Source organism: Pinus tabuliformis, chromosome 4_2, assembly GCF_031772625.1.
Source record: "Pinus tabuliformis cultivar Carrire ecotype Pingquan chromosome 4_2, CPIR1, whole genome shotgun sequence".
Lineage (NCBI taxonomy): Eukaryota > Viridiplantae > Streptophyta > Pinopsida > Pinales > Pinaceae > Pinus > Pinus tabuliformis.
Window position 1 is genome coordinate 529,260,064 of NC_142304.1, and position 22,639 is coordinate 529,282,702.

Consider the following 22,639-nt stretch of genomic DNA (forward strand, 5'->3'; position numbering starts at 1 on the left):
AACATTTTTCATGAATGACATTTCATGATTTCTTCTAAAATTGTTTCTTGGAGGTTGTCGGAGACCACAACATTTATCTTTATGAAATGCTCTACGCTCTTTTGCCATATGACCAAAGTTTGAGCAAGCATAACAACAACCAAAAAATGAACTTTGGTACCTCGGAGATGGAGGTTTCCTTGATGTACTTCTGAATCCTTGCTGCCTTGAGATCCTTTGTTGATGACCATTGCATCTTGCCTCTTTGACATCAGCTACATTTCTTCTTGAAGCTGGTTTTCTGCTTGGAGCAGGATTTCTTCTATTGCAGCCTTCATTTTTCTCCTTGTCTTTGATGGAACTAGGAGCATCACCATCTCTTTCTGGCTTCTTCACATCTCCTTTGTTTAAAGCATCCTCATCCTTGTTTGAGGATTCACCTACATACCCAAGTCCTGATTTATCAGATGGAGATCTGTGATAGCTGAGCATGTCATCCAGAGCTTGAGAGCTCTTCATTATTTTGTTCAGCCCTTCAACCTTCTTCCTGAGGAGGACAATCTCTTCTTCCAACTTTTCACATACATTATTTTTCTTTGCTAGTTGTCCCTCAGTTTCTTCCTTGCTACGAGTAGCTTCAGCTGCTACTATTTTGAAGGAGATAATATCTGACTTCATTTTGGAGATTTCTGCTTGACTGCTCTCCATTTTCTTTTCAGCTCCTTGTGCCTGCTTCCTGGCTTCTTGTAGTTCGGACTTAAGGGAGGAGACCTCTACCTTGTACTGTCCAATCTCTTCTACAAGCTTGTTCACTCTCTTGTGCCTTTGTTCAAGTTGACTTGTCAAGGCATCTGCCTGCTTCTTTGCTTCATTCAGCTGATTTGTCATGGATATGACTTCTTCATGATGTTTCCTCTTGCATTGATCAAGCTCCTTCTTGAGCTTGGCAAGCTCTTCATCCCTTTCTCTTACTTGAAGTTTGATGAGGTCAACCTTCTCATTCTCAGCTTCTATGATGGGTTCATGACTTTCTTCTTGACTCATTGTCATGGTCAGTGCTCCCTTTGCATGAAGGTCATGCAGTCTGTCCCATATATCCTTTGCTGATGTATATTTTCTTAGATTCCTCTTCACAGAATCAGGGAGTCCATCCAAGATTAGTTTTGCTGCTTGTGCATCATACTCCATGGATTCTTTATCCATCTTGCTGTCATCAATCACTGACTCCCAGACTTCAATCCCCTCAGACATTAGGAAAGCCCTCATCATTATTTCCCATACATCAAAGTTTCCATCAAACTTTGGGGTTTGAAATAGAATGTATTCTAATGGATTGCCTTCTAGTTTAGTAGAGGAGGGAGACACATTTTTAGCAGGCTTGGAGGCTTTCTTCTTTGACTTTGCCATTCTTATCTAGGCTTCAAATACTTGACTGTGTTTTTAAATCACTGACTGTTTCTTCAATAATAACTCAAAAACTTGAGAAATACCTGTATCCCTTTGGCTGAGTCTTCACACTGCTGGAGAAGTTTGACTGCTGCAACCACAACTTCCTTCAGCTTCTTTGAGTCTTCAAAGAGCCTGGACTAGCTCCGATACCACTGTTGGATATTTTTGAATGGGAAATACCAAAACCAGACATTCTAACACCACAGAGCCAATGCTCTGTTTCCACTGTTCCAGGACCTTTGTGCACAGGGAAGCTTTTAAAACAAATCTACTCATAACAGAGTATTACACAGCCATAAAAATATTTCTATTGATTAAAATACAAAGCCTGATACAAACTTCATCCTCTTTCACTCAGAGGGATTTTCAAAGAAAACTTACATTCAGCAAAAACTCTATTTTCACCTGAGAAATTACTGTGCTGGGTTTACTGCAGTAAAACCCCTTTTACATTCACTGGTGTAAAAACCTTATTTTACATGCTGCTTTTCTTTTCTTCATGCACTGCTGTGCAAAACCACACATGGTTTTTCGCTTTTACTGCACCTTCGTTTTACAATGCTCCACCATTTCCTTTATGCACTGCTGTGCAAAACCACACATGGTTTTTCCCTACACAAAATTACATCAACTGGTTCTATCTTTTTACACACTGCTGTGCGTTATCATTCACATTTTTAATTTCATGTGCAATTCACTCATCTACAAAAATGAGCACACACAAGAAACATATATCAAAAACATTAAAGATAGGGCGATGACTTGCCCATACCATTCTTTAAATTTGCCCATACTCCCGCTGAAATAAAATTAAAAACTTCACCAAAACTTACCAACCTACAGTAAATTGCATTTACTGTTTTACTGACATTTACTGGCGGTAAAGGAACTTTTACTTCACGTCAAATTTATTTGCTGCAGACTTGTACTTTAACCATTGACTGTATTTGCATCGCATCGCAACTTTACTCATGTCAAAGATGCCGACCCTATGACATTGCCGATAGCGATGTGCCGATGCGATATCGGCGATCGCTCATCGGCGATGTTTTACATTGCTGCCACTACCTGCCTCCGATGCTCCAACCTGCCGATATGCCGATTTGCCGATATGCGATATCGGCGATCGCTCGTCGGAAGCACAAAAGCTTCTTTATGATTTCTTCACTTCGACTTTGCCGATGCGATATCGGCGATCGCAGTTGAAATTATATTTTCAACATTTCCTCGCGGAAGCTGTTATAATCCTCCGAGATGCGTGTGAGGGTTTCCGCCTTTTGGAGAAATTAAGGCGTTGATATGCAGTTCAGTTGATCGGGGTGGGTGTTTTGCAGGGTGCACCACTATTCTTCAACCTCGTCACATACCTCCCGCAGAGTAATCAAATGCTTATCGACTGGTGGCCTAATATCAAGAATTTTATTTTTTTGTCTTGTCTGATTCCTCCTCAATTTGTTGTACCCTAGCCTCGAGGGAGTTGATCTCGTCATCGATTTTCTTTACCTGGCCTTTGTCCCTACAGGTCTTGTTGTCATTGATGCGTTGGTGGAGTTGTTGGTGGAGTGGATACAATTGTTAGTTTTCCATGGCCAAGCTACCTGACCAATCGTTGACTTGCTCCCTTAGCGCATAACCATCCGCCAAGGCAACAGTTAGCGAAGCGGCCGTGTGGAGTTTCTGCTCGATCTCTGCGATGTAGCTTGTGGCTAGATTGGGCAGCGCTAGTCTTACTTTATGTAAACTCTTCTTCAGCTCCTTGTTGGTGACCACGAGTTCCATTTATGTTGTCTAAATATGATCGCATCAGCGGGCCAATGTGCAAGCCGAAAATTCCTCAGGTGCTTCAATAACTAAATCAGCCACATTTGGCTATAGTGCTTATAGCTTTCATGTCACATGCTGTGATAGTCACAAGCTAGTGCTTTTGGTGCTCGTGCTCGGTGACCAAGTCATTATGGATCTATTCAGCCCTATGAGTTGCATGTTGGATAAATTCGATCAACTCTGAAAATGACCAGTGGTAAAGGTTCTCGGGTTGCATTGTTGATGTGTCTGAGATGTTGCTTTGCAAGGGTTGGTCGCTAGCAATAGATTTTTCTGAGTGGCCTTGGGGGGAAGTTGCAAGCTGCATGGTTTCAAGAAACCTAGGAGTGGGAGGCATAATGATTAGCTCTGGAACAACGACCAAATTTATTGGAAATGAGGCTTCAAACAGTTCAATCGGGGACACCTTTTCTTGTTGAGGGGTTTTCTTCTCGTGCATGTGGTAGACACTATTCAGTAGGAGATCCTCACGATCAATTCTTATGGTGAAAGAAGATGGTGAGCAATGTAAAGATAGAGACCGAGAAATTCAATGGTTAAAGTTTTGAGTTGTGGAAACTCAAGATGGAGGATCTACTAGTGGATAAAGATCATGGTAAATCCCGGTACTAAACCAACAACAATGTCAGTTGAAGATTGGCGAAGTTGGATCGGAAATCAAAGAGCACAACACAATTGTGTGTCTTGGATTTAGTATTGTTGAATTTATCAGGGAAGCTTCAGCAAAGGCTTTGTGGGACAAGTTAGGGACATCGTACCAATCTAATTCTCTAGTGAATAAACTGTTCCTACAAAAAATGTTGTATAACCCGACTATGAAAGATGGAGACTCGTTGACAAAGCATATGAATGCCTTTAATATTGTGGTAGGCCAGTTACTATCTGTTGATACTAAAGTTTCAGATGAAGATAGGTGCATCCGTTTGTTGTGTTCTCTACCAGATTAGTGGGCAGTTTGGTTGTCGCAATATGTATCAATGCAAATGTGTTGCGATTTGATGAAATAGTCTCATCCTTGTTGTCAGAGGAGATGAGATGGAAAAATATGGAGGGCCAGAATGGTGATGCCTTGTATGTACGAGGACGGTCCCAAAACATAAAAAAAAATAAGCCCTCGAGTGGGAGATTTAAATTTAGAAGGAGATCTAAATCTCGAGGAAAACCTGTAAAGGAGTGCTGGAAATGCGGAAAGGAAGGGAACTTCAAAAGGGACTATAAATCTAAAGTACATGAGAAAGGAAAGGGATCTGATGATGCTCCTTCCGCAGATGCAAAGAAACCACCTCAGATGAAGGTGGGGATGTGTACTTGGATTCTTCTTCAAGTACACATGTAGATCATGAGTCATGGTTCATTGACCCAGGTGCATCCTTTCACTTCAATCCCTGTAGAGAGTGGTTATGCGAGTATGAGAAATATGATGGTGATGATATCTTCTTAGGGGATGACAGGAAAGCAAGAATCCTTGGTCGCAGAAAAGTGAGGTTGAAGTTGCAAGGTAGAAGGATTAGAACACTTCCGAGTGCTCTGCATATTCGTGCATTAATCAGAATTCTAATTTATGTAAGCAAGATGGATGTTGTAGGTCTAAAAAGAGTGTACGAGAAATATACCTACAAGATGCTTCAGGGAGCACTAGTATTGATGCGGGGAGTTCGGACTGGAACTCTGTAAAAGATTCAAGGTAGCACTGTTATTAATGGGTGCAATAGTTCTGTGGTTCCTGAAACTAGAGCAGCAAATCTAGTGGTCTCTAGAGAAAATACCATGCTATGGCATCAAAGGCTTTGAAATATTGGAGAGAAGGGCCTTCAAATAATTCATGGTAAAGGTATGGTAGAACCTATGTCTAACAGCTCTCTGGATTTTGATTTCTGCGAAAATTGTGTATATGGGAAGCAGAATCGGTCGACAAAAACATGGTATTTGCAGGGTCCACACAAACGTTGTCTTTGCAAATGATGTGTCCCAACAACGTGCCAAACAGAACTGCAAAGCTACACTTCATGTTTAGGCAGATTTGTAGTTGTCTGCACTGATCGAACATTACTCTAAGTAAGCTAGAATGCTTCTTCAACAGATTGTAAACTATCCAGCCATCCATGTATACCTCGAAGAATCGGCGAATGTAGTCTCTGAAAAACGGTGATAATAATTCGGGAGAACACAAAAGGTGCATTATTTAGGCCAAAATGCATGATGTGGTATGCATACGAGCCCCATTCTTTGGTGAACATTGTTTTCTACTTGTCGTCCTCTGTTATTCGAACCTAATGGTACCCTGAGAACCCATCTGTGAAGGATTAGGTTTCATTCCCCGCAACATTATACAAGACCTCATCATTGAAAGGCGTGGGGAATGGGTCATGGACATAAGAATTGCTAAGGTTGTTGTACTATACGCATACCCTTATTTCCATAATGGCCTTTTTGTTCTGGATGAATATTTCCCTGATCCATTATGCTTCCTCTGCTAGAAAGATGATTCATGCGTTCACCATTTCATTTATCTCCTTCTTGAATTTTTTTTTAATCTTGGGCTTAGCCTATACAGTCTATGGTTCAGCCTATATAGTTGTAAGGGTACTGTAATTCAAGCTCATTCATAGTTCAATAAATATATCACCATCTTCTATAGGGTAGTCATTCATGGTTACAGTGTAATGAATAATCTTAACTGGTATTATTTGTCCCTTATATAAGGTAGTAGGACCTATAGTAATCAATACAATGCGTAGTATTAATCGCGACACGGGAATTAAAAATCAAACCTAAACCTTGAAGGAAAATGTTATAATATATTTCTCCTCGAGTGTGTTAAATCTTGAGAATGTTTTTTGGTAGCAATGAACAATTTTAAAATATTATTTGGCATCTTCCTAAGGCCGAGATGTGCAAAAATTAGGACTAAAAAGCATATTTGTGAGGAACTTGCTTTCATAATGAAGAATTGCTAGCATCCTCTACGATTACTTGCTTAACATTAATTTTTTAGTCTAATAGAAACACTTGGTATTGACATTTTCTTGGTATTGTTAATGAGTGTTGCCACAATTCCCTAAACCATTTGCTACAAATTTGCCTAATTGCTCTGCCTTCCACCTCGATGATCATTTATGCTTGCCTTATGTGCTTTCCCTTTGGTTTTCAAATTTGGTTAACTTTGCTTCTGCTCCTTTCTCAAATCTTATTCTTTATTTGATGGTCAGGTTATCTATGAAATTGAGGAGATGGCAAGTAAAAGCAGTGCGAGAACGAGAATCTATAAAATTGAGGAGATGGAAAGTGGAAGCAGCACGAGCATGGGAAACAAAACATGCAAAACTTCTAGGAGCATCTAATATTCTAATGCCATTTAATCGTGTTGATATGCTTTGACTTGGGAAATCTTACATGGCATAAAAAATAGGAATTCCCTTGCAGAGTCTACTAATTGGTAATCGGTGATCTTTTAACAATGAATGATACATGTGACGTAAGGTAGATATGATTTCATGACTATCTTTGACTAACCATTTTTTGTGACTATTTGTTACTATTTGTTCATACCATCATATTGAATGATCTTGATTAGCTAATTTTTGAGGAGGAGAAAATAGGTTTTCCTAGACTAAAGCTAGAAGGGTTGGAGGCTACTTCCTAAATGGGATAGAAGTACAAATTGATAGTTGCAAAGGTAGGAATAATGTCGTATCCCTTTTGAAATTTTATGAGTAGAGAAAGTGTGTAGTGCCACAACACCACTCCCTTCCACAAATACCTCAAAAACTCCACAAGGCAAGGCAAGCCTGTATCCCCCAACATAAGTTACAAATAAAAGAAGTTGCTATGGATCTCATCAATCTCTATTTGTTGAAAAAGTGAAGATAATTACTGTATGGAAACATGTCACTTTATGTTGATATTTCAACTAGAAATTTATTACTTTCTAGTGTTTCTTATCTATTTATTTTATACTTTTCATTTAAAATTAATATCTTGACTTTATGCTTTGGGATAAATACATTTGCTATCCTAACCATGGCTACCATAGCTATTTTTTATGTTGGGTGAGAGGGTAGCCATAACATTGTTGTTCATGGCATGGTGTCACCTATATTTTTCTAAATGATGATATTATGAGTGTGATAAAATGCAAAACACTATTATTTATATACTATGCTTAATACCTTTGTTCTACAATTTCTATTTGAAGTGTAAATTATTATAAGAAATATAAATAAATGTACAAAAATTAATATTTTATTTAAATATAAAACAAACAATTTTCTAAATTTAAGAATCAAGGTTTAATATCTTTGTTATACACTTTATATTTTAAATGTAAATTATTGTACACAATATATATAAATATACAAAACTTAATTTTTTATTAAAATATAAAACAAACCATCTTTTAAATTTAAGAATCGATAACTTCATGGTAAAAACGTTATCGAGGAAATAAAGAAACACTTGAGAAAAACGTAAATAAAGATAAACCTAAGAAATTAATTCCACTTAAAGCAAAAGAAACTACATATTAATTCCACATAAAGCAAAAAAAATCGCTAATTTTTTATTTTATTTTTATGGAAATGAAAATAATGAGAATGGTATATGATAGGGGTTTCCGTAAATCACATCATCAACCATTTATGGACAAATGATAGGGGTTGACAAATGATTGATGATGTCATTTACGCATAAACCTCTATCGTATGCTTATTCTGGATCACAGAAGCCTCAATTCAACAATAAGAATGGTCTTGTGTGAAACTCATATACCATCGGTAATAAACGGAATGCTTCTTCTAAGAGAAAGTAATAATGACAACAGAATATCATTATTTTAAATTACATTTAAAAGCAGGCAAATAATGACCAAAGTCGACTCTTCAATATTTTTTGGTATATACGCTAAGGGACATCACTATAAATATCAACTAAGAAAAGATTGATTTTGTACAAAAAGGCGAAGCGGACAAAGCGTTTTGTTTCTGTCGATTGAGCGAGGCTACGAAAATAAAAATTCTCAGACTCTGATCTACTCTATCTCACCAATATGGCGTTGTACGATGATAACAAGATATATGACAGCAAAAGCGATGAAAGGGAAAATGAAGGGGTTGATGAATATGAAGAATTGAGATATGAAAGCATGGTGGAAATAGCATGCAGCCATCATTATGACAATAAAAGACGTATGAAATATGTGGTTTTAAGTTTGAACGACATCCGTGAGCATCAGCATAATGCTACCAAAAGCGTTTCCACTTTGTTGGTTATCTCTGAAGCCGAGGCAGCTATTCTTTTACGTCACTTCGATTGGAATTCTATTAATGCCAACGAACAATGGTTTGAATGTGAGGAGAAAGTGAGGAATGGTGTGGTCCTACTATTGTAGCCCGATGATATTCGGATTAATGCACGAGCAGGGTGCGCATGAAGAAGCAATTATTATTAGAATCAACTGCAACTTATTATTAAGTAGTGCAAGAGGGCCGCTGGAATCGGATTAATTTTTCTCATATTTTTCCATATCTTTGTTGGTTCCAGCAAAAATAAGGATCTTGGACGTTTGTGGCAACCAAATCCTTTAGATTGATTATACAGTCAATATTATTGTCTCTTATTAATATATTTGATGATTATTTATTTTAATAAAATGTGACGATTTATATTTATATTTAATGTGTGATTTTACCTAGGGTTAATCTTTGTTTTCAGTGGAAATTCATAGCTGGAAGCAAAGAGTTTAACTTGGAGTTTAAATTGTAATTGTCCTTGCAGATTTTATCACTTAAACCAGAGATCTAAAACTGCATATTTCTGTGTATTTTTTTAATTCTTACTCCTTTCACATATTGCTTTTCTTGTCAGAGAATAGAATTTCACAAGCCTTTAAAAATACCATATGACAGTAATCTAAGATTTTACATATTTTTTGTTGCATTTGCCTTAGTCTCAAAAAAATATGTAAAAATAAATAAAATTGAGGAGAAAACTCGTCTCACTTGGTGCCAAGTAATCCCTCTTGTAACTTGCCTTGATGAAAGTTGTGGTTTACCACCCAGAGTTCATCCCAGAACCTTAGCACTAAGCATTGTTTCCAAATCAAAAGACAAACATCATCGTGGTGGAATATGACTACCTATCATACCCAAAAACAAAGGATTTCACAACCTATATTAAGTCAAATTGCCTAAAGGCGATAGAAAACCTTAGTAAGGACATTCAATTTCACATAACTTGATTCTAATTTATGATTAAAACCATACTTGATAATTTTACATAGAATCACACACTCTAAAACCCCCAATGACTATGGTTTGTTTCACATTGCTCATTAAATTAAAATAGATTTCATTTTGTTAAGGCATGTACCACCTGAATTCCATGAGTGTCATAGTGATGAGCCTCAATCCAAGACTTAATCTGCATGAGAAAACTAACCAACCTTTTTCAGGGTGGAGTGAAATTTTATTAGGTAGGGAGGAGCTCTTATGGGATATCCTTTTGGGAATCATGCAAGGATGTCTCCAAAGTGAATGCCACCACTTGAGAAGCACTCATTTTATTCACATTGATGGTAGCTTTACACACCCATCCATATATGAGATAGATAACTCCATTCTAGGTAGAATTATAGGCTCTTGGCATTGCCTCGAGGTGTGAAGAAAGAAAGAGACACAGAGAATCATATAATTTCGATGTAGATAAAAGAGAGAAGCAAAATTTGATTTTAGAGAAAGAAGTGAAGGAAATGACATTCATTGTGTGCATTTGTGTTGCTTTTATTGTCATTCTTTTAGTGGAAATATGATGGGATTTCAACTTCAAAGGATAACTACCTTATAGAATGTGGATCAAAATGCAACATCACAGTGGGTAGAAGTATCTTTAAACCATATACCCCCTCCTAAAAAGAACAAATTTAAAACAAAATCTCGTACAAATATCAAAACAAGGAATCGTGTGCAGATATATATAGTCTAACATCTAGTCCTTTCACATTCTTTACAATTCCAGAGCTTCAGATATGTTGGAATCAGTTGTACAAATCTACCTTAATAGATATCCTTAGCAGAGTTTCTTCATAAACCATTGTTCCAAATAATTACTTAGCTAAGTGACTAGGGGCCTGAAGTTAACTTGGGCTCCTTGTCGTACTCACTTCCTCCTCTCCTTTGCCTGGATATGATATACGTCTTGCCTCTATCTACTGAAATTTCTTTCCTCTTTGAGGCTTAAAATTTCCTCAAAGCATGCCTTACCAAAAAAGGGAACTAGTTTGCATGCAATTTGATTTTGGTACAAGAGTTAACAGGACTTTGCATGAGTTTTGGATTGAAAATCGTAAAATGGTGGAGAAACCATGAATAAAATTTTGCATAGGACCATTGTAAGAAACAAACCTTTTATGAAAAACCAGTTTTTCACCAATAAAATGAGAATTAAAGGATAACTACCTTATAGACTGTGGATCAAAATGCAACATCACATTGGTGGAAATATCTTCAACGCATATACCCCTCCTGAAAATAACAACTTTAAAACAAATTCGCATACAAATATCAAAACAATGAACCACATGGAGATATATAAAGGCTAACGTCTAAAATAATGAACCACATGGAGATATATAAAGGCTAACGTCTAGTCCTTTCACATTCATCACAATTCCATAGCTTCAAATATGGTGGAATCAGTTGTACAAATCTACATGAATAATATTTACATAGATTTCCTTAACTCAGTTTCTTTAGAAACGATTGTTCCAAATAATTAGGTAATTCATGAATGAATAAAGAATACCAAATCAGCATTTTATGAAATAATTCTCTATTTGTGAAACTAAATATATAGAGGGCACCTTTTTACAAGGATGTTTTTCAAACACAATTTGGCACCATAACCTAAATTTAAATTTACTCCCCTAAGTAAGACACTATTATTTCTGGAATTTGTTCCCATTATCATGCCCGAATAATACAATCAAGAATAAATATTGCTTCCATATCCATAGAGTCATGTTACCATGGAAGCACTGGAATATGGCAAAAATATCAACCAACAATGCAGAAGCCTCTTGAAAATTATTAATTAACTGGCAAAACGAAGGGATGGTTCATGCCAATAATTTGAAAAATGAATAGACAATGTATCTTGATATAGAAAAAATGAATAATAGACTACCTCAATAGAGCGAACTTGTACGACATGCGACATGTCATGATTTCTACCTTCGTCTCCGAAAATGATACCCAACAAAGTACAGTCTGTCCTCTTTCTGTCACTTCTTACAAAATTGGAATCTGATGGTCAAAGAGAAAGTTATGAAAATTTTCCCATGTTGACATGTTTGAGATCGAAATTAGGAGCCTCTAAACAGACTAACTTCCTCAGTTCATATCTTTGAAACTATAGCTAGACAAGATTTGAAATTCGGTCATGAGGTTTGTCACGATTTTCGCTCAAATGGGTTTTAATTTCAGCTTCTGAACCTTTTTATAAACAAAATGTATAGCAAAAATTCCATGATGACCTGTTTGAAGCAGTGAAACCCTAAAATCAAAAGCTCTCACACCAATTGTAATGCAACAAGCTCACAAAAATAGAAGAAAGACATAGATCAACGACTTGAAAAGTAGTCTCTTCGAGGGGGAAACATCCTTTACATTACATAAATGAACATGTTAATCTAGGTTGTCATTGATGTCAATATAGTAGTGTTTGTGTTTACAAATTATTTGATACATGATTGCCCATTGATGCCCATTGGTCATAATTCTCATAGTGATGAAAGTTTGGTATATGATAATATGATGAGATGGAGGACCCAAGTGGATTGAACAGCAGGAGGTCAATTGAACAGCAATTGAACAACAAATGACGCGAGGTAAATTGAACAGAAATTCAACAGCAGGAGGTCAATTGAACAACAATTGAACAGCAATTGAACAACAATTGAACAACAATTGAACAACAATTGAACAACAATTGAATGCAGCAATTGAACAACAAATGACACAGTAGATCCAGTAAAGAAATAGAGGCAAGAAGCCAAAGAATAAGAGGAAGAGTTCATCAGAAGCCATCAAGGAAGCAAGTTATCACATATGCCCAAGGGTAAGTGTTATCAGAAGAACGAAGAGAAACAACGATATCAAAGGAGAAAAGAAGAAAACATCCGAGGATCCATATCAAAAGTATCACATGTAATATATGCCCGAGAAGAACCGATATGAAGAAAATAGTGTAGGAGCATAAACAGAGTTATCGGAGGTCACAGGAGATAATCCATAGGAGCAACAGCTATCGGAAGAGCGGAAGAGTGAAGAGTGATCACAGGAGCAACAACTATTGAAAGAGCGGAGGTTAGGAGTGTATGGATGTTTGATCGTGGCTGAAGGCCCACGCTAAATCCTAGTCGTCGATCTCATTTTCAAACACTTACGTCACAGTCAACGGCGAGGGTTAGACCTGTTTTTAAACCATGTACTAGTTGAAGACCCGCAGGCCATAGATTTGATGACCTCATATACCCAATGGATATCGGGTCATAAAGTGATCGGACGTTAATCTCAAAACGGACTCGAACTTTTATAGATCAAGGATTTATAATCCTTATCAGCTCCATAACGGCAGTTAAGCATCGTGAATGTTCCCCGACCGATATCGTTGTGACCCACTGGATCCAGCGTGCCTTGATCAAACGATGTAGTATCGGCTATTGGGTTTGTTGATCGGGTGGATCAACAACTGTCAGATTAATGATGAGATCAACGGTGGAGAATTAATCCAATAAGACTTGGGACTAAGTAGACTCGAGAAGTTTATGGACACATGTTTATTTTACTTGGGGTCTCGCCGTGTGCATTCACGTCGGAGCAGCGTTCGTTTGCAGGATTAAAGGAATAACTTCGTTTTTTCATGAAGTTGCGATCGCAATTAAAGGTGATGGCATGGCATGTGTGACCTCCATATGTGTAACGTATCTCGGGCATCTATCATAGAGATGGAGTAACAGTTCACAACTCGTGAACTTGAAGGAACGGAGGAATCCAGAAGGTCAAGCGAACTAAAGAAGAAGTCGAAACATCAAGAAGCCAAAGGTCTGGCAGACGATGAAGATACAAAAGAAGTCGAAGATCGAGTGAGAGAGATGTAAGCAGAAGGACAGAAGTAATGTGTAGGTCCAGCAGGACAGAAGGAAGCTGAAGGTCCAGTAGGGTAGAAGGAAGGCGAAGGTCCAGCAAGATAGAAGGAAGCCAAAGGTCTAGCAAGACAAGAGGAAACCGAAGGTCCAGCAGGACAGGAGGAAGCCGAAGGATGAGGCAATTCTGTTGATTGGGTTAATCTTTGAAAGGCTCAGACTTGTGATTAATAAATCAAGTACATAACGCAACCTAAAGAACAATTCTGTGAAGGGGAAAAATAAAGCTTCATCTGACATCGTTTGAAGGGAGCAGTAGCCAACACCGACATTAAAGCATTTGTGATTCTGGTTCTAGGAAGTAAGAGATCGCGATAGAAATAACAATGAGAAGCAGTCACGCTTGAAACAGTTACCGCAAAAGTAAATAACAACGGCTTGAAAATACAAAATTCCTTTTGTGCATACGTTGAGGCTTTGCACAAATATCTTGTTGGGAAGCTTCAACAAATCTTGGAAACATTATTGGAGATCATCATGCCTATTTGAAATCATCATGATGTAACTTTGCAGACTCTGTTAGGGCAATATGAAGAGTTGTGAAGGCTCCTTCATATGAAGACAGGTTGTCATTGATGTAGCAGTGAAGGTGTAGATAGACAGAATTCAGTGAAGAAGATGTTGGGAGCAAAGAATTACTATCAAACATATCTAGACAAAATATAGCAGTGGGTTGGAGCCTAGAGGGTTGGTGCCCTGTTTTGAAGAAGAAATCACTAAATGTATTTTTTAGAATATGTATTAAAGTCTCCAGCTCTTCAAATGGCAGTGGTTTCAATAACTCCTATCCCTGCAAGCAGACAAAGAAAAAGCCTCTCATCATATCAGATTTGCAATGATATTGGTGACATGCTTGTCAATCGTGGCTGTGGACTTCAAAATATTTCCCAGGCGATTTGCTAAGACAGAAACGTATGGTACAGAATTAATGGATCTCGAGGTTGGATCTTTTGCAGTTGCAAATGCACTAGTTTCAAAACAGGCACTCGGTGTCCATGTTGGGGAATATGGTGTACAATGGAATTTTTTTTTCACTCTTGTAGCAGTGGCCATTGTGATATCAATAATCAATATTCATCCCCAATACTGTGGCTTCTTTGGATGTGTAATTCTCACAGTTTATTAAGCAGTCCTTGAGGAAGTCTTCGATCATCATGTGCTTGTGACTTTCCTCCTAGCAAATATATTAACGGGCCTTGTAAATGTGTTTTTGACTACTGTTTTTGTTTCTCCATTCCTAGCCTACTGCATTTTGTTTTTATATGCAGTGGTTTTGTTTGTATGCTGTATAATGGAAAAACAGATTGGATTCTCAGAAAAACCCATGAGGAGTCCCAACTTCAATATCATTTCAGTGGGTCAATTTAGTGAATGAAAGAGGGCTTTGTGAGAAAATTCCATATTGCTAAAGGGAATGGGTTCAGAACGAGAAATAGAGGCCGAGTTCTCTTGGTGTAATAGGGAGAAATTGAGTGTCTGCTAGCACTGCTCTCTTAGCTAAAAGGAAAATTTCTTCACTGTTACCAAGGGCCATGTTGACTGTAATAAATGGAGGGTTTATGGCTTAATTAGGAGCAAGAGTTTCATCTTCGAGGAAGGGTTTGTATTTATTGTGGTGGCCTATGCGACTACCATTGTTTGAAGGATGGATTGGAGTTGTGGGAGCCGTATTCCCTTGTTGGTTGAGGCAACTGGCCTCTATTATGTTTTTTGGGTACATTTTGAGGAGAGACTAAACCATTTTTTGCACAAAACTGAGCGCTCTTCTTCCTTGATGACCGTGTGAGCTTTTCTTGTAGCAAAGATTCAAATTTCAGAGGACACATTCATTTGGTTGGTTGTACATGTGTATTCTCAGTCGAGTGGATCCATGTGACTTTAATGTAGCTGTAACAAAGGCAGAAAGACAGAGAGATAAGAGGTCGATTTCCTTGGGGTCTTGATTACAACAGCATATTAAAGGCTGGGCATCGTATGGAAGAGATAAATCATAAAAGCTTGTGCGCAGGGGCTCTAACTACGCAAATGATACTCACCTTTGTTTCATTACAGTGCCATGGAGTTTGGCATAAGCTCATGAGTTGTTCTCAATGCTCTTGCAATTGATCCTGGAAGAAAATGGAAGGGGCCTTGGCGCTGGTTTGATGAATCGATGCTGGACTGTTGTGAACCTTTGAAAAAGGTGAAAGTTGATGGCATGCCTAGCTAATTGTACTGGAGCTAAGGTTGAAGATTTCCGCTCCAATCAAAGTTCTATTGATGAATTCCGAAGATTTGTAGAAAAGTGTACTTCTTCTGAAGATTGCCATGTGATTACATCATATTATAAGAACTCCACTAAAGCAGACAGGATCTGGCCATTTTTCACCGATTGGTGGATACGATGTTGGAAAAGACATGGCACTTGTTTTAGATGTCGCTCGATTCAAGTATCCTCCCCATTGGGTTCCACTTTCACTTCTTTGGGAGGCAATGAATACCATAGACGAAACGACTCAAAAATACAGGGGGTTTATGCTAATCTTGAAGCACCAGCAGGGTCCATCCTTACTTTATACTCTGGTTCTGCAGCTTCTGAAAGCAGAAGGTTTTGACAGTGTAGAAAAAATCCTTTCGGCAGTTTTTGAATCATTACCTGCAAAACCTACAGATTTCATCAAGTGGATTGCGGAAGTTAGAAGGTTGCACAGCTTTGAGAAAACTGTAGATAAGGAAGAAGCTGAGCGAATTGCTATCAAGGGAGAAATATTGCAACAAATAAAGGAAACAAAAATTTACAAGGTTGCAGATAAGTGGTATTCATCTGCAACCTCATGCTTCACTTTATCATGGTCTACTGAAGATAATTCGTTGGAGATAATTGAAAATGTTTGCTGCCAAAGGGAAGCCACTCAATGTGAACTGATTGGTGTATCGAAAGAGTGTTTTTGTAATAAGGCTTGTATGCTAATGAGCAAGTATAATGCAGTGGATGTATGTATATTGTTATTGAGATATATTAAGCAGAGATAAAGCTTTATCATGCAAGGAGTTTGGTTAGAGTCTGCGCACAAGACATATGGCATATCTTTTCTCAGGTTTGATACATTGAATTGACAACAAAGATATGGAGTATGAAAGCAACATACGTGTCTACATGATCTCAAGGAGCACACGAAGGAAATCTATGCCGTCAAGTGGAGCCCCACTGGTCGGTGTACAAATAATCCTAATGAACTCATTTGACTCAGCAATCAAATTATGGGATGTCGAGCAAGGAAGATAATTGTTCAAATTGACTACTCACAGTGAACCTATATATTCAATTTCTTTCAAGTGGGTTGTGCGACGGGTGTCTGCATATATGGTCTTCGAAGGAAGGAAGCGGTGGAATTTACGATGTCTGCTGGAATAGAGAAGAAAGCGAAGGTGAAAAGTAAAGGACCAAACACCACGAAGACATCTGTTACAGCAGAAAAACAGGGTCAATTCGCCTATTTTTATCCTGAGTCCTGTTTTAAAAGGATCAGCGTTCCGGTTTATTAGCCATCAGAGGATTTCAAGAGAAACGAATTTGCCTATTTCGATCCTCAGTCATGATTTCATGAGAACTTTGCTCCAGATTTTGTCTCTTAATAAACCAATCGTAGAAGATTTAGAGGAACGCTGTTCTATTTGTAGAATGGATGAAACGCTTTTTTGTTAATTTTTGTAATGTCAGTTTAAACAGTGCTCTGTTTTGGGTCGATCTTTTTTCTACAGACAATCCTATTTATTATTGTAAATTCTTTGTAAAGAGGGAGCATGTAGAGGGGAGAGTTCTGAGTGCTGGACAATAGAGAGCTTACCATGTACAGTTTTTGACAGAGATTTTTAATGAAATTTCACAGCTCTGACTTCTGAGATTCCTGTGGTATGATAATTTAGCATAAGTTTTTCTTGTGTTTCATATGTGATCTGTTATGTTCCATTTCACTTCATGATCATTTCTAATTGAACAAATGAAGTGTTAAAGTAAGAATTCATGCCTGCCATGCTCTGCTTTTAAGTTTGTTCAATATTTAATGTTTTCTACTGTTTAAGGAGGATTCAAAGTTATTGTTTGCCCTCCTTAGCTCCTCACCAGTCTTGCCATCCCATTTAAATCTAGATTTGGTGTTAAATTTCTTGCCTACCTTGCCTCAGTCGATAATCTGTGTTGTTCATTATATTTCTCTGTTCAAGCTGTGATTTTGCCCATGCAGCCCGGAACAACCCCGTCATTTAATTAAAAACCCCTTTTGATCAGTTTACTAGCCTAATATCAGTGTTACCTTATTGGTCATCTCATCTATTGAAGATTTTACGAGATAGACCGGAGAGAGCCTTCTCCTGCCCCGTAGGGCTAGCTACGAGGCTAAATGGTTTGATGTTGCCTTGAGGTTTACCTTTCTTAGCCTGAGGTGAAATTTCAAGCGCTAACATACTGGCGACCATACTGGGGAGAACAATTGATCATTTGTTCATTGACGTGTTATTTCATAAGTCTTAGACGGAACCTAAAGTTACGCCAGGTAGCCTTCGAAAACACTCTTGTTTTACATCAGCGTTAGTAGATAAACGCTGCTTCAGTCAATCTCCGTGAGCTTGTGAATACATCACTTCATTTGCATTTTACCCCAGTACATGTATCAAGTTCAGATCTGATTGTTGATAGTGGACAACGATCAGACACTGACAAGGCTAAATGGTTTGATGTTGCCTTGAGGTTTACCTTTAAATGGCGTCCATCCCACGCATTAACTCGGTACCCAAGGATTCAAGGTTTCCAAACTTGGCTTAGGATGTAGGGGGTTTTCATTTGTCTATGGCACCCCTGTTGCCGAGGACGATGGAATTTCTTTGGTTTATCATGCTTTCAATAGAGGCATCATGTTTTTTGACACTGCAGATATGTATGGGCCTTTCACAAATGAAATCCAAGTTAGCAAGGCTTTGAAAGGTTTGCCCTGTGAGAAAGTTCAGCTGGTCACTAAGTTTGGCAATGTTGTTTTTCGTGTTAAAAGCTCAGCAGAGTATGTACGCAAAGCTTGTGAAGACAGCCTGAAGCGCCTTGATGCGGATTATATTGATCTTTAATATATTGGGCTCTCTGAAACTAGTGGCTAATGTTGTACATCTTATTAAAACTGTTCAGTTAGAATGGTCTTTGTGGACCCGTGATGTGGAAGATGATATCATTCTTGCTTGCAGGGATTTGGGAAAAGGCATTATACCTTATAGTCCTCTTGGACGTGGATGTTTTGCTGGAAAAGTAGTTGTTGAAAACTTACATGAGGGTGATAGTAGACTGGTTCGGCAACCTCGGTTTCACGGAGAGAATTGCGAGAAGAAGTATTATTTGAACGATTTTCTGCTCTAGCTAAGAAAGCATGGGTACACACCCGCGCAATTGGCCCTCGCATGGGTGCTTCATCAAGGAAGTGACGTTGCTCCTATTCCAGGAACAAGTAAATTAAAAAGCATTTGGAGGAAAATATTGCATCTTTATGGGTTAGCTTGTCACAGCAAGAACTGAATGAGATTGCTGCAGCTGTTCCAGAATATGAGGTCGCAGAATCGAGACATCCTGAGAGTATGTATAAAAAACGACTTTGAAACTCGCTAACATACTGGCGACCATACTGGGGAGAACATTCAATTTGTTGATTGTCTTGTCCCAGTACATGTAATCAAGGTGCAGATCTGATGCTGATGGTGGACAACAGTGATACACTTATGCAGGCTGAACCATTCACTTGGCGACTCCAATTCGATCCAGACATTCCAACGCATGCTGATCTGTTCATGCAATGGTAGGGTATGTGGCAAACCCTGCACTTTGTGAAGCTCTAAACGGAGTTAGAGAGTGGTTAGTAGATATTGAAACTAATGAAGAATTTTTCAATGACTTCTTTCAAAGTTTGAAATCTCCAGAGTTCTCTCCTGAAGCTAAAATTGGTGCCTGTGAGTTAATTGTTGAAAAACTTGAAAAGGAGATTCAGTGCCTAGATGAGTAGATTCAGTCATATGATTTCCAAGACCCTAAAAAGTTCTTGGAAATCCTTCCTCCATAGAAACAAGAAATCATAGACTTGCCTACAAATGTTTATATTAACAGTGTGCAGATGGAAGTATGTATTGCAGAGTTGGGGCAGCCAACAGAGTCTGGCTTCCTTGATCCTATTGCGTCATACATGGGCATGTTTTTCAGTTTGCTTGAGGGATCAGGCTGTCTTTTCCGTGAGCAGGGTCATTACTTAGATGAAAGGCTGCCAGCAACTGCATCTATGACCTGGTCGAAGCATGCTCGAGCGGCATCATTTTCAGGTTTACTTGAATGGTTAATATGGCATTTTAGTATTACCTGATCTATTGTTTGTACAACAGATTAGAGTGGATTTTGTAAATAAATAAGCAGCCATAAGGGCAGCATCTTGTTTTAGTTTGCTTGAAGATTGTTAAGTCGTTTTTCAGTCATTTCAATCTTGAGATCAAATCAGTTTGAGTTCAATTTCAGTTGTGTCGATGATGACTCCATTGCCCAATGGGTGGAGGCACTGTCTGCTCTCCCAAAGTTCTGCGGTCCTTGGCACCTCCACGAAGTGGCAGTTGCCATCCCAAGTGGAGCCGATGTTAGACTCCGTCTTGTACAATTGATTCTTCTTCAAAACCCTATTTCGAAGAAGAAATCACTAAATGTATTTTTTAGAATATGTACTAAAGTCTCCAGCTCTTCAAATGGCAGTGGTTTCATTAACTCCTATCCCTCCAAGCAGATAAAGAAAAAGCCTCTCATCATATCAGATTTGCAATGATACTGGTGACATGCTTGTCAATCCTGGCTGTGGACTTCAAAATATTTCCCAGGAGATTTGCTAAGACAAAAACGTATGGTACAGGATTAATGGATCTCGGGGTTGAATCTTTTGCAGTTGCAAATGCACTAGTTTCAAAACAGGCACTCGGTGTCCATGTTGGGGAATATGGTGTACACTGGAATTTCTTTTTCACTCTTGCAGCAGTGGCCATTGTGATATCAATAATCAATATTCATCCCCAATACTGTGGCTTCTTTGGATGTGTAATTCTCACAGTTTATTAAGCAGTCCTTGAGGAAGTCTTCGATCATAATGTGCTTGTGACTTTCCTCCTATAAAATATATTAACGGGCCTTGTAAATGTGTTTTTGACTACTGTTTTTGTTTCTCCATTCCTAGCCTACTGCATTTTGTTTTTATATGCAGTGGTTTTGTTTGTATGCTGTATAGTGGAAAAACAGATTGGATTCTCGGAAAAACCCATGAGGAGTCCCAACTTCAATATCATTTAAGTGGGTCAATTTAGTGAATGAAAGAGGGCTTTGTGAGAAAATTCCATATTGCTAAAGGGAATGGGTTCAGAACGAGAAATAGAGGCCGAGTTCTCTTGGTGTAATAGGGAGAAATTGAATGTGTGCTGGCACTGCTCTCTTAGCTAAAAGGAAAATTTCTTCACTGTTACCAAGGGCCATGTCGACTGTAATAAATGGAGGGTTTATGGCTTAATAAGGAGCAAGAGTTTCATCTTCGAGGAAGGGTTTGTATTTATTGTGGTGGCATGTGCGACTACCATTGTTTGAAGGATGGATTGGAGTTGTGGGAGCCGTATTCCCTTGTTGGTTGAGGCAACTGGCCTCTATTATGTTTTCTGGGTACATTTTGAGGAGAGACTAAACCATTGTTTGCACAAAACTGAGCGCTCTTCTTCCTTGATGACCGTGTGAGCTTTTCTTGTAGCAAAGATTCAAATTTCAGAGGACACATTCATTTGGTTGGTTGTACATGTGTATTCTCAATCGAGTGGATCCATGTGACTTTAATGTAGCTGTAACAAAGGCAGAAAGACAGAGAGATAAGAGGTCGATTTCCTTGGGGTCTTGATTACAACAGCATATTAAAGGCTGGGTATCATATGGAAGAGATAAATCATAAAAGCCTGTGCGCAGGGGCTCTAACTACGCAAATGATACTCACCTTTGTTTCATTACAGTGCCATGGAGTTTGGCATAAGCTCATGAGTTGTTCTCAATGCTCTTGCAATTGATCCTGGAAGAAAATGGAAGGGGCCTTGGCGCTGGTTTGATGAATCGATGCTGGACTGTTGTGAACCTTTGAAAAAGGTGAAAGTTGATGGCATGCCTAGCTAATTGTTTCTGAGCTAAGGTTGAAGCTTTCCGCTCCAATCAAAGTTCTATTGATGAATTTCGGAGATTTGTAGCAAAGTGTGCTTCTTATGAAGATTGCCATGTGATTACATCATATCATAGAGCTCCACTAAAGCAGACAGGATCTGGCCATTTTTCACCGATTGGTGGATACCATGCTAGAAAAGACATGGCACTTGTTTTAGATGTCGCTCGATTCAAGTATCCTCCCCATTGGGTTCCACTTTCACTTCTTTGGGAGGCAATGAATACCATAGACGAAACGACTCAAAAATACAGGGGGTTTATGCTAATCTTGAAGCACCAGCAGGGTCCATCCTTACTTTATACTCTGGTTCTGCAGCTTCTGAAAGCAGAAGGTTTTGACAGTGTAGAAAAAATCCTTTCTACAGTTTTTGAATCATTACCTGCAAATCTTACAGATTTCATCAAGTGGATTGCCGAAGTTAGAAGGTTGGACAACTCTGAGAAAACTGTAGATAAGGAAGAATCTGAGCGAATTTCTATCAAGGGAGAAATATTGCAACAAATAAAGGAAACAGAAATTTACAAGGTTGCGGATAAGTGGTCTTCATCTGCAACCTCATGCTTCACTTTATCATGGTCTACTGAAGATAATTCGTTGGAGATAATTGAAAATGTTTGCTGCCAAAGGGAAGCCACCCAATGTGAACTGATTGGTGTATCGAAAGAGTGTTTTTGTAATAAGGTTTGTATGCTAATGAGCAAGTATAATGCAGTGGATGTATGTATATTGTTATTGAGATATATTAAGCAGAGATAAAGCTTTATCATGCAAGGAGTGTGGTTAGAGTCTGCGCACAAGACATATGGCATATCTTTTCTCAGGTTTGATACATTGACTTGACAACAAAGATATGGAGTATGAAAGAAACATACATGTCTACATGATCTCAAGGAGCACACGAAGGAAATCTATGCCGTCAAGTGGAGCCCCACTGGTACGTTTACAAATAATCCTAATG

At 38.4% G+C, this 22,639-nt stretch overlaps 1 pseudogene; it reads left to right on the forward strand.

Annotated features, from left to right (window-relative positions):
• Window positions 1–21,482: 21,482 nt before the first annotated feature.
• Window positions 21,483–22,437, forward strand: LOC149170346 (glutathione gamma-glutamylcysteinyltransferase 1 pseudogene; annotated as a pseudogene).
• The last annotated feature ends 202 nt before the right edge of the window (window positions 22,438–22,639 follow it).